The sequence below is a fragment of the Lissotriton helveticus genome, chromosome 1_1 (genome assembly GCF_964261635.1).
Source record: "Lissotriton helveticus chromosome 1_1, aLisHel1.1, whole genome shotgun sequence".
Taxonomy (NCBI): Eukaryota; Metazoa; Chordata; class Amphibia; order Caudata; family Salamandridae; genus Lissotriton; species Lissotriton helveticus.
The window spans coordinates 1109030217-1109043925 of record NC_136057.1 but is presented as its reverse complement, the minus strand read 5'-3'; the positions used below and the strand labels follow the sequence as shown (position 1 = coordinate 1109043925).

General features: G+C 44.1%; 1 protein-coding gene across 2 annotated transcripts in view; it reads right to left on the bottom strand.

Annotated features, from left to right (window-relative positions):
• Positions 1–12850, bottom strand: part of ANKS1B (ankyrin repeat and sterile alpha motif domain containing 1B) — a 518817-nt gene extending 505967 nt beyond the window's left edge. Inside the window, exon 1 of one of the 2 annotated variants that reach the window (XM_078656438.1) lies at positions 12578–12850. The gene's annotated coding sequence lies outside the window, so the exon portion shown is untranslated. The remainder of the gene's footprint in view (positions 1–12577) is intronic. The other variant, XM_078656449.1, reaches the window with a different exon arrangement.
• Positions 12851–13709: the final 859 nt, after the last annotated feature.

Sequence of the window (13709 nt, the reverse complement as noted above, 5' to 3'; positions counted from 1 at the left end):
CTTTGCTGTGTAGCATGTCTCCAAGGGCCAGAGGAGAGCTGGCCCCCTGTTGTGGAAACTCAGGAACACAAAAGTTTCCAACCGTGTTTCAGGGACGCTTGGTGCGTGGTGCTTTTGCACGCCTGAGACTGCTGTGTGGTCCGTGGTACTGTTTACGAGGTGCCCCGTTATCCCATTGCCCCCACAGCCTGAAACATAGCCCATGCCGCTGTATTGCGGTTTGTGGACCCGAGCCGTCATCGTAACTGAGGCTGGGAGTAAGAATCACCGCCGCTGGCCCGAGCCACAATGTGCTGCACGATTTCTGGAAGTATGCTGTGTGGTCTGTGGTACCATTTGCGAGGTGCCCGTGATCACATTGCCCCCGCAGCGTGAAACATCGTCCATGCTGCTGTATTGCTGTTTGTGGCCGGAGCCGTCATCGTAGCTGAGGCTGTGAGTAAGAATCACAGCCGCCGGACCGAGCCGCAACGTGCTAAAGGATTTCTTGAAGCTTAGAGAGCTGCAAGGTGAAAGGGATTGTGATCGTTTTTCACAGAGAGGAATCTGCCCAAGATAGTTAAAGGAGAAGGCAGCGCAGTAACCCGTTCGGCTACAGTATTGCCTGGCAACAGAGCCGCAACGTGATCTGGATCGCCCAGCAGGACATCAGACGAGTGGAGAGAGAGGGCCAGCGCAACCCCCCCCCTCCCCCCCCCCCCCCCCAAGTAAGGCTTGGACTCCGGTCGGGAGCCGCAAGCGTATGTGATGTGGCCTGGGGAGGCGTGCAGGAGGAGTATAGGAGTACTCCGAGCTCTCTCCCGCTGCACCGCATTAGACGTGCTGAGCCCCCAAGCGGCCTGTATCTGCCCAGCAGTACCGGGCCGCCCCTTTAAACTTATGACCCTTGCCTCTAGTGTTGGGGCCTAGTGTGGGCCCAAGTTGACCACACAGATTAGGAACCGCATTATTATTGCAATAGAACTGCCTGATTCTTGCATTGCGAGCCGCATTATTATTGCAATACGAGCTGCCTGATTCTTGCATTACGAACCGCATTATTATTGCATTACTGCCTGATTCTTACATTAAGGATTGTCTAATTATTACATTACGAACTGCATTATTAACTGCATAGCATTGCATAAGGCCTGCATTAGAGATTGTGAATTGCTCATTAATACCGCAAGAACCTACAAGCGATTGCTGGCCTAATAACCGGCCAAGTGAAATATTACAAATACGTATATGTTGGATTTCTATCATTTGGTCTCATCGTATTTCTTTTTATAGAGATACCGCAATTTTTCTGAAACCAGAGTGGTGTCCATTTGTGGTGTTACCACTGTGTTACTGTGAGTATGGTTGCAAATACTTCACATATTGCCTTGGAGATAAGCCTGGCTGCTCGTGCCAAGCTACCAGAGGGTGAACAGGGGTTATCTAAGGGTGTGGCTCTCCTTACCTTGATTAGAAGCATGGGTCCCTATTTGGACTAAGGTACCTACCTCAGCCAACTAGAGACCCCCAGTACTAACAGTGATCTACCCTTTTTCCCTATGTTTTGGGCTCTTCCCAGTCACAGGCCCTTGCCCCACCCACACAAGTGAGGTATCATTTTACTTGGGAGACTGAGGGGAACGCTGTGTGGTAGGACATTTGTGCCGGCACGGTGATTCCACCCATAAATATGTGGAAACTTTTTTTTCAGCTAAATTTGAGGTTTGCAGAGCATTCTGGGTAGGAAAACGTTAGGGGATCCACGCAAGCCATACCTCGCTGGACTCCCCCGGGTGTCTAGTTTTCAGAAAGGTATGGATATGGTATTTTTCCCAAGAAAGCCACCGAGCCCAGGCCAAAAACCCAGGTGACCCACCGCGCAAAACCAGGTTGTTTTGTGATAGGTCATTTTGATGTCTCCTCAATACGTTTTGGGCCCTTGCCTGTCGCGGGTACTTGACCAAAACATGAGAGTGAGGCATCATTTTCATCGGAAGACTGGGGGGAATGCTGGGTGGTAGGAAATTTGTGGCTCCACATGGATTCCAGAACTTTTCCACACAGGAATTTGAGAAGAAAGTGATTTTTCAGCTAAATTTGAGGTTTCTAGGGCATTCTGGGTAGGAAAACGTTGTGGGATCCATGCAAGCCATACCTTCCTGGACTCCCCAGGGTCTCTAGTTTTCGGAAATGTGTGGGTTTGGTAGTTTACCTAGCTGGCCGCCAAGCCGGGGACCAAAATCTCATGGGACACCCCTTGCAAAACCAGGACATTTTCGGATACATAGGGCCATCTCAGTTTTTGGTCTCGAGTCGGGAGGACATTTGTGGCGCCACGGTGATTCCACTCAAAAATGTGGAAAATATGTTTTTCCAGCTAAATTTGAGGTTTGCAGGGGATTCTGGGTAGGGGACCATTGGGGGATTTACGCAAGCCATACCTCATTGGACTCCCCAGGGTGTCTAGTTTTCAGAAATGCAATTTCTTCGGTTTACACTTTACACATGAACTTTTCTTAGACATATCACTAGGGTACATAATCTTATTGAAATCATGTTTAAAGTTCCCAATTGATTCTTGTGTTTTTTGCTTTTGATTGCCAATTTAATCCCACAATGGGATCCAAAGACACTGGAGAACTTCAGCAACAACCATCTGACAATCTCACAGAATTTCTCTGCACTTCAGAAACCTACTCTGTTTCTCTGAATTTCAATAAACCTTACCTTATTAAAATGGGATTCTTGACTCGTATCTAATTACCAACTTTGAGTCTGCATGCTTCTGCATTTTTTGACAGCACTGATTCTCTTTACACTAGCCTCAATGGAGTTATCAGCCGTTTTACATGACTCACACGTTTCCTTCTGTATAAAAAAGTTTAACCATCCATAAGGGACACAACTCTGTAGAGGTTTTTCTTTGACTCATTAATTTAAAGGGTGTTTTCTTGGAAACCATGTGGTACAATATAACCAAGCTAGATCTTTGATTACTTTGTTAACATTCATATTATCCCTAAAGGCAGATTGAATGATGTGAGGAAAGCGGTTTATTATATAGTGTGGTTGTGCAACCATGAGCAGGTTTGTGAGTAATAAACTCACAAACCTGCCTTTGGTCGAGTCAGACTCATTTACTCCACCCTGGGTAACTGTGCCTTTCAGCAGTCAGGCTCTGTCAAAGGAACAACTGCACAGCATTTAGAAGTACCAAAATAGTTGAACAATAAAGAAACACAACAAAAAGAAAATCTGACACCAATTTATAAAAATAGTCCTTATTTTTATGAATATTTAGACACCAAAACAAACCAAATCCCCTGGAGAGTTCCGCAGATATACATTATCAAGCAAATAATTAATCACTGCTTTTCATTAAAATATCAAAGCAGACACTGGCATCTACAGCGGTTAGCGGTAACTTGGAAAACTTTTGTAAAGTTGTGTTCTGTTAATCTGACCCGCTTTGTGCACACAACTCCAGAAGGAAGCAAGTCCCAGAGACCAATGAGGCTTGGCAGAGCAGTTATTTATCAGTCAAAGCATTCTCCAGTCCAGTTCCAGGCTCTATGAGCGAACCGTGATCAATTAAGTGGGTCCTAAGGCAAGGGATACAGGATGCTATGGATGCAGATCTGGAGACGGGGTATTCCTGGGGTCACCCCTAGGTCCACAACTACGGTGGGGTGACTTTGGCCACAAGGGTCAATGTCCCTCGAAGTCCGGTTGATGTCCATTCAAAAACCATTTGCCCCTGGTCTACTGGTCTCTGGTTACAGCGAACCCATTGTTTCCTTTTAACTGAGACTAGTGTCTGTCTAGGGTGAGCAAACTGCACTCCAAACACTCTCTCAGGTACAGCATACTGGGTGCAACTTTTGAGCATTGAGACTTGATATCCCCAGCTGCACTTCAGCGTTTAGTGGCTATCAAGCGATAGAGCCTGCCAAGGCAGGTTTCTTCTGTCTGCGGCTCAGGATGACTTTTCTCGACAAGACACCATAGGCACAGTTCCCTCTTTGTTGGCCCAAGAATAAGCAGGTGCAGTCCAGTCTTTGGTACAGCCTCTCTTTGCCAGGTCCGTGGAACAAGAGGGCAGTCCCGCTGCATTCCTCTCTCATGTGCAGATGTGATCTGAGGTCTGTGTGCCACTTTTATGCCCATAACTTGCCCTAGGGGGATGCAATTATTACTGCAAATGGGCTACCAGATCCCATTCCACCTGATGATGACTTCCTGCAAAGTGTGACATCTAGCTATTCCAGAATGCAATATTCCGCCCACTCTCAAGATGGTAGCTCCCTTTTTCCAGTGTGTAAAGATTGGTAGCCCATTTTAGAGGTATGGGTACCCGAGGGCTACATGCCAATGGGAAAGTAGATTGGCAACTTTTTCCTCCTCTTTGTCCCCGACGCCAACCTGTCTACCAGAACAAAAGAGCAGCCTCTCGTCTGTGCCACCATTTGCCCTTCAAAGGAGGGTTTCCTACTGAAGCTCGTCTTCTGGGCTCACACCCTGTTTGGCCTTCCTGCCAGGGAGAGGTCACACCTCTTCCAACATCAGGCCCTTTGTGTTCCTTTCAGAGAGTCGTTCACACCTCCACCAAGGACAGTAAAAGGCTAACTTGTGGCCAGCAACGGTAAAGTCACTGGAAAACTTGGACAACAGAGTGTCAACTTTCTAAAGTGTTTTTTAAAGAGTTTAAAGGGGTGAGAGATGCACACCTTCATTGTACCATTTCATCCATATTTACTCCGATTCGTCATTGTATCTAAAGTTGCCAATTACTTAAAAATGATATTAAATTCAACTTGGGCATCAAGTCGTGTTTAATGTAACTATTCTTTTGATACCTTGAAGTACCAACTTTAGTAGTCCCATTCAGAATTTAGCAAAGCTGATTTGCCAGTGTGCAACCCTGTGCTCACCAGTGGGGCTACTAGCTTTTCTACATCAAAAACAACAATTTGGTGTTTTTACTGTTAGGACATATTAAAACACAAGTCCTACTTTTTAATACACAACACACTGCTTTAGGGCTAGCTAGGCCTAGCTTAGGGGTCACTCATACATATTAAACAGAAAAGTCTGGACTTAGCCACTTAAAGTAATAACCAAGTTTAGTTAGTAGTTTCAAAACTGTCCTGTCAGCCAGTAATAGAAGACTGGGTACCCCTGGTACTATATACTAGGGATATATAAGTTAACGAATGCCAATTGTAGGTGATCCTGACAGATACCTTTGAAGGGTCAGAGAATTGGCACTGAAGTCTGCTTAGTAGATGTCAGTGCACTCTCAAAGATGGAAAACCAGCAGCACCCTTTTGGGGGTGATCATGCAGAAAGAGGCATTCTACCAAAACTTTTTTGAAGCATTTCATTTTTCCATGGTCTTGCAGGTGATAAAGCTGCATTCTAATGAGTTTAATACCACTTGGGTTCAGAAAAGAAACAATTTCTGATGACATAAATTGTACATCATTGTCTGCCATAATATTGAGAGGCTAACCCTCCCAAATAAATATATTTTGAAAGCATTCAATCACATATTTGGTTGTTGGTACATTAATTGATTTCAACCTCAACTCCTCTAGAGAGATGTTCAAACAATATAAAAAAATATATCATTTGTGGTGGCAAAATATTATAGAGTCCCAATAAATCAACTCCTAATCATTGTTAAGCTCTGTCTGGGCAGTGTGCGATTGATTCTATCATTCCCTCTGTTGCCAAAACGCTATCACTCTTACTGCACTTCACAAACCTCTTAAAGTCATCAATGTCTCCATCCATTCTTGGCCACCAGAAATCATTCTGTATCCTTATCAACATGGTTGATCCCAAATGCCCTGAATGAGCAAATTAAATTATTTTGTGGTGAAAACACCAAGAGGGGTACCAATTTGTCCCCTCACATCAATTGCCTTCAATGGGCAGTTCTTCTGACATTTACCAAAACATTTGGAAGTCAGGTGATAGGTTTCTCTCGTGTGGCCAATCAAACTTGACCTAAGGCATGACTTCACTTAAAATGTAATCTTTGATGACTTCAGTTATCCATTTGTCCTCAAACAAACACACACCCATATCCCCATTCCATGTCACAAAGCATTCTTCAATTTCTGTTTCCCAGTCAAGCTCATTGGTGTCCTTTATGGGCACCCTTGATAGGCAATCAGCCCTACAATTCTTCCCACCAGGTATGTATCCAACAGTGAATGAGAACTCCAAACATTTATCAAAGAGTCTGTCAAAATAAGCTGTAGATCGTTTAACTTCTTATCAGATTAAATATCTACTAAGCAACAATGGTATTTCTTTAAAACAAACGGTCTTCCCCAGAAGTATGGTTAGGTTTTCTCCATGCTCCAAACACACGAAGCTGTTTATCAATTACAGAATACTCTTGTTCAACTTGGGATAAAGTCATGTTGTCAAACCGACTGTACTCTCATATTTATTGCCTGCCACAGAACAGCACCCAAACCATACTCATATGCAACCACAGTAACAATTGTCTTTTTTTCCTTTCTACAAATGGCTGTAAAGCAGGTGCCTTTACTATTCCCTTTGATCTTCTGAAATGTGCATTCACATTCATGAGACAACACAAACGCAGCCCCTTTCTTTAGAAGTGACCTGAAACATTCACTTAGTTTTGCAAAATATTTCATGAACTTTGTGTAAAACTCACACAGACAGACGTAAAATAGATAGTAACTGCTTTCAGTTATTTTCTTTACCCTGAAGAAGTTCCAAGAACGTTAGAGGCTCTCGGCTATCAGAGGGTCGAAACATGTTGGTAATTAGAATATTTGAGTACGGTCAGGTGATCCATTGTTTGTCACCTTAAGACCAACAGTTCATGTGTTTAACCATACCAGGGGTACTCACTATTAAAGTAATTCTTGAACTATACCCCTAGGTATATTTTATCCTTTCTATCTTTAAAAAAAAAAAATAGGACTTAAGGCATTGTCCTGAAAATTGATTTCTAAGAACTCCCAAGGCTAATGATAGAATCCCTCGGCTGAGCCCGCTGGGGTGGAATTGCTCCTAACCCAGTATAGAGGTCATCAAATAATGAAGCATGCCTTGATAAGTTAAGGGTAAGACGACCTCCCAAAAATCTGTTGATGACCCTCCTATCACATGTGTCTGAACTGCAATTGTACAGTTGTAAGTGATCAACTATATTCTGCCCTTCTACTCCTAAATAATAGTACATTAGACTTTGTTTTCTTTCTGGCCTAAACCTCTGAGCATCAATAGTGTGTAAATACCGTTTGAAGGATCTTAACCATAACTACCATTCAAGTGCTGGTTCTTCTGGTTGTTGAAGGAATGGAGCTGGTGGAGTCACATTTTGCACATTAAAGAAATAGAACAGATACACTATAATGTTCAAAACCATGCAGATCGCTGTGATGATACTCTGCAGATATGCCAAATGTGGAATTGACTGTACATGAATATCAAACTGGTGCCAGGTAGGAATTAGAGTAGAAAAGAGCCAAATGTTTAAAAGCATGCAAAATGCCTAAAATATGCAGAACGTGGAAGGTAGAATAAACAGAAAGCGAGCAAATCGCTGAAAATGAGTTGCACCATTGTCACGAACCTTGTGCTATGAATGGATAAATATACTACTGACATTCTCTTAAAACATAAAGCGTACAAATCGCTGCAAATGACTTGCTCAAAGCTACTAGTCTTCTCTCTAAACTAGTTTGAATTGTTGTGGTCCTTTCCCTGTGTTTATTCCCACAGAGACCATGTGCACACGCCTACTCTGCTCTTTTAAGACATTTGGTGTAATCCTTTCTCTGTGTTTTTCCCTACAGAGACGTCATGAAAAGCTGTCAGGAACTGCACCTCCAGGGCGCCAGTAAGAAAAGGGAAGTGAATGTTCAGTGTTTGTCGATCCTAGAAACTGACCTGAAGAGGCTGAAATGAGAACTGGAATTACAGTAATTAACGCTGCGCTACACATAGCCCGTGACTGCGTGTTCGAGGGATGCAATGAAACTCGAGGCCGTGGATGAGCAGTCGCTGATCATCGGGAAGGCCTGAAGGAGATGTGCACCAGTTGTTTATTCACGCGCGTGGTTCAGCTGATCGAGCCCTGCGCGCGCAGCTTAGATCCTCCTTCGCTTCACGTTAATGAAGCTGTGCACAAGCAATTGAGGCTTGACTTTTAATACAGGCTACTTTGAGAGGTGCGCACGCCTACAAATCTTCAGGGCTGAAGGCGGTAAACTGTTCACAGCATCTTGAATCGCTACGGTCAATAATCAAAGGCGTGCCACGCACCAACGACCTCTGGGCCCGCTACGGTCAATAATCAAAGGCGTGCCACGCACCAACGACCTCTGGGCCCTGCTTTGCTGGGCGCTGCACAAAGCGCACAGAAACACGGGTTGCGCAGAAAACCTTTACTCGCAAAACCTTGTGCCTGTAGCAGGACAGTGGAAGTGTTGTCTTAATCCTAAAATTAAAAAATGCAGTAAAAGAAACGACACCACATGGGATTAGATTATCCCTAATGACAGCAGTAAAATGCAGCCATTCAGCGGGGGTTTAGAGAGAACTGCCACCACAACCGGAAACAGATTACATCACAGCATTCCACTGATGTCAGGACATTCCAAACTGTGACATCATCACAACTTGACGAGCAACCCTATACAATGTGAAAGTATTAACCGTCTTAACAGGACCTCTGTTTTTAGAAGAACAGGTTCTCTGTAGAATACAGTGTGTTTTTGTAAAGATGTTGCTCTTGCCTAGCGGGTCTCTTTCCTGGACTTGTATCAGCCACCGGAAGGCAGTATACTAGAACCGAAATGAGTAACCTTGTAGTGAACTTCCCTGCACTATGTGATACCATCACCTTCTGACTTGTACCGCAATGTGCTAATGGCTTTAAAGACAACATTCTAAACAAAAATAGATAAATAAATCACACCAATGTATCTATTCATTTTGAGCTTCCATTACATCTTGTGCAAAATAAGAGACACGGTGTGGTAAACAGTTTCATGAAAATAAAAATACATTTTAACAACGTATATATAAGAACGTTATATGTATTTTCCAACCAAGGCGCGGAACAAAGATAAAACACACCAATGTCCTTAGACTGATTTAGCCTCATGTATGGTGAAACAATGCGCAAACTAGACTTATCAAACCCATAATACTGCAAGCAAATTCTTCTGAATTTCCATAAAGTGCATTCTGCAAAATTAGTTGCATATTTGTGCTCTCAATAAGGGCTACCCACTGATTTGCACAGGGTAAAAAAACTGGTTAATTTGGGGCAGAGAGTTTCAGAAGCAGGACTAACAATTACTGAAGTTTTCAAATAACATCCTCCACTACAGGGCAGTATGTACTGCCTAGTATCATGGTGCAGAAAGAATATGACAAAGGGTGGAATTCACTTGACTGTGCATATTGATACATTACTGAAATTACGTAAATATCTCTGCTGCTTGAAAAATACTATGACATGCCTGGAACAAGCTCTACTTTATGAAGGAATTCAGAAGTTTTTTTTACTTTACTCTGTGCAGATTATTAGTGGATGCTGTGACAGGAGCCATCAGAATGTACAGTTGATGAAGTATTTTTTTGGCTTACACAGTGCCAACCCCTCAACAATATGAACTGCCACTGGTGAAGAGACAGTCTGGCCGCTCTGAGGTTCTTGGTCGGTTTCTCTAGCGGGTTAGAGGGAGTCATGACAGATACTGTCAAGCTCCACTAATGCCAGATAGAGCCTAGCTGTATTGGTCTTGCATAGACACCACTTTGGTACAGGCTATTGGGAGTTTTCAGTCATGTCAGGCTGAGCATGACATGACCGAGGATACCCCAGTCCTATCGGCCTTCCCTAGGCACCATCTTATTAGAGAATTTGGAGAGGTCATTGAGTTGTTTGCCAGCCATAGTCTGATGTGTTACTAGTTTAGCCCTAGCCTCTTCGAGGCACCTACCTGTTGTGACATTTCCCAATAGATGAGTGCATCTGTGCACTCATCTGCTAAACTGAGTCCTCAGGAGGTCCTCACGTTTTCTGAAACAACGGTGAACAGGATAGGTGCATGGACTACTGAGGCCTGACCCCTGAGGGAGGTCTCACTTCTTAGTATGTATGCATGAATTACTTATAGATGTGTGCAGGAATCTAAGTCAATGCCTGTTATCTCTTCTGGTTTGTATTATAGAGCGCATGAGTTTTTCCTAATTGTGGTGCAACACTGTTGCCCATCATTAATTCAGTGGGTGCAGTGTCAGTAAGGTCCAGGGGAGAGATAGGCTCGCTGCACACAGTTTACGGCTGGTCTTTACTACTCTAAATAGAGATAAGGCGGGCCCATTTCCCTTGTCTACGTCAGGGCCAATGGCACCTTTGCTATGCAACTGACTGAAAATCCAGTTTGGCCTCGTTCTGAAATAGTGCTTAACCGCATTTCAGCCTTGACGAGTCACAGATTACAGTACATTGGTATGATCAGGGCTTTAAGTGGGCCGGGTCCTGTTGGGACTCAGCACCAGCAGTTCTAAAAACCAGGGGCAGAGACAGGTCCCTATCGAACTCTCCATTTTTGCTCTCACCCTCAGTGTGAGAAAAAACTCTTCTCTATAGCATTACCACCATTCACTGCCTTTGATGTAACTTCAAAGAGACTTGTTATAGTTCTTTCACAGTCTCATCATTTCACAATGGAAGCATTTTCAATGCTATATACAACAAAGCCATAGTTGTGGCTAATTTATCTTGTGCAAATAACAACCATTGGCTAAGCCAATTGTCCTGGCTTGTTGTATGTTTAATGTTGCTTATTGTAGCATATACCTGGATGCAATGATAGAAACATTAAAATACCAGACGGGCACAAAGCGAAGTACAGATTTTTAGTTTACGTTTTTCAAGCCACGCCCTTAATTGCATCAGCCACGCCCCTTTGGGAAACCCCCTAGTTTTTTCATCCCACTTAAAGCCATGGGTAAGATGTGCTCTAAAATGTTCATTTCCAATGGCCGGAGGAGCTGCTAGTGCTTTCTGTTTTACTCGAGTGCAGTCTTTCCCTTGGGTGAGCTTTCTCAAGGCAGGGGTTGAGGGGGAGACACTGCTATTATGCGCATCATGCTCCTGTGAAGCAATTGCTACACTTCCAAGTGTACACCGTCCTCGAGATAACTCTGGGACACAATGAGGTCGCTGTCCCTTTCCTAGTAGAATTAAAAAACAAACTTGCACTCTGCCTTATACAAATATGTAAAAATGTGTCTGAAATGAGAAAAGCAGTGGGTAAAAACTAGTAATGCGGTTACAGTTATTTGTGTCAACAATGTCCTTCCCATTCGGCAGTGACCATAGCTGTGTTGTTTACATGTATTTTAAATGGCGTGTGGACAGTCACTAACAAAGGCTGATGAGAACTATATTAGTTCCAACACCGACGTCGGCTTTAAATATTTTTGAAATATGCCTGTATTGATACATGTAACTGAGGAGTAAATACAAAAAGCTGCCCATACACTCTGGGTTCTTCAGGAACCTTGGGAGGTGCGCTGAGGGCAAATTATGTTTATATCATCTTACTGTTGTTGTTTACTATATCAAACTGAACATGCGATGCCATTGAGAGCAGCTTGTAACGTGGCTGGTTCCCTCCCGGTTTTTTCTCTCAAAGCTATGTTGACGTACATTTCAAAATAGTACGGTGTTATCACGCCGATAGGCTCATTCTCATTGTACAAATATTTTCAAAATACTTTCTGTTTTAAGCAAGAACGGGTAATAATGGCATTTTAATGAAGGCCAGTCCTGAACAAATCATCCCAGTGATAGGTTTTTGCAATCTTAATTAGCATCACTGCCTTTATTTAGATTCTACAAAAGGCTGCTGCCTCAGCATGTTTAGTGAAACGTAGCTCATTAGGAAAGATGGGCCTGGAATGGATCACCGATATGGCCGTGAATACAATTGCTGAAATCTTTTCTGAGCCGTTTTTTGTCTCAATAAAAATGGATGCACGCAGTGCCAGTAAACACTACCTGCCTAGAAATAACACGAAGAGAGCAAGAAGCCTGCAAAGCTTCCCTCTGCGGCCTTCCGCAGCCTGACAGCACAGTGCGATGTTGGATTTGAAACACCCGACTGCTTCCCACACACCTCCCCTCCCCAGCCCGCATTTCACACAGCACTCGTAGAAAAATGCCTTCACAAAACATCGCCTTCATGTTTGCAGCAACAAAAACCATGCAGTATATTTTCTATATATTGACAAACACGTAAAACTGATGCACACACAGAGTACCGTGCGCCCCCGCGCGCCCACGGCTACTGTGAGGCAGCCAGGATCCGGCAGCGCGTCCAGAGGCACCGCGCGCCTCGCCCACCGCTGCAGCCTCAACGAGACAGGCCATCCCGGGCCGCGTCTCGCGAGCACTACGCACTCTACCCTCTGCGCCGTTCCACCCTAACGAAGTCACGCGCTCGCTCACACCTGAAAGGGGGAAAAAAAACGCGAACGGTCACAGTAACGGCCGCCGCGCCTTCCGGGCCTAGAGGCTACTTACGGGGCGTCGCGTTCACCTGCGGATCCTGTCAACGGCTCCCGCCTCCCAGAGCCAACTGAAGGGCATAAATCAAGATGTCGCGGACGGGCGAGCGCGGACTCACTTGATGTCTCGGTGCCCTGCAGTCGGTCGCGGCCCCGTTACTATGGAAATCTTCTGGGGAGAGGAGGCAGTGTCTCCGCGCCCCTGCAATGTGCGCTCGGCGGCTGACTGGAGATGCTTGCCTACTGGCTGCACGCAAAGCTCCCCGCGCTGCTGCTGTCGTGTGCGTTTTTTTTTATCGTTTTTACCTTTCAACCCAATTTATGAATATCACGTGCGTGTTCGGCACAGACGTTTCCAAATCAGCATTAGCAGTGCTGACAGCTTGGTGTGCTTTACATTTCATGTAACTAAGGCCCCAGCTATCTATCCGAATTATTTTCTTCTTCAACCAGTTTTATTTTCAGTGGGCTGGACCCACCGCATCAATTTTTCGTTTTCATAATATTTGTGCGCCCGCCTTACTTGATAGAGACCATTTAGTTTATGGTGCAAGTGGCCTGCTTTGACATCATGCTTTCTGCATGAAGGGTGTCAGAACATTTTTATACACAGAGGTCAATTACGTTTATTGTCCTAAAAAAACTATACAAAACACTCCCCTTATGTTACGGCATTTTATAGCACCATCATTTATTCGATAACTCGAGAAAAAATGAAAATGTCAGTTGACTGTCCCCTAATGTTATATATAAAAGAATAGTTTCCCAAAATATGATATCATGGAATGGACAAACTCTACCTGCATTGATTGTAAGCCTAATGTAACAAAAATATATTTGATCCCTCCCTATATTCGTACATGTTTATCGTTTCCAGGACGCCTGGAATTATGCATTCACAGCCTAATGCTTAGAATTAAGGCCCTGCTGCATAAAACAGCATGTTCAGCACAATCTGCTGACTTAAGCAAAAAAATATCTAGACCAAGTCCTTCAAAAGTTGCGCAAAATGCCGCATTAGAAATGCAAATGCAGATGCTCCCCAGAAGTTACCTGTCAGATATTCTCCAATTATGACCGGGAAGACAGACAGCTAAGACTAAGAGTTCCTCTCCAGACATCCAATTGAGAGATGTGCGAGAGCTTCT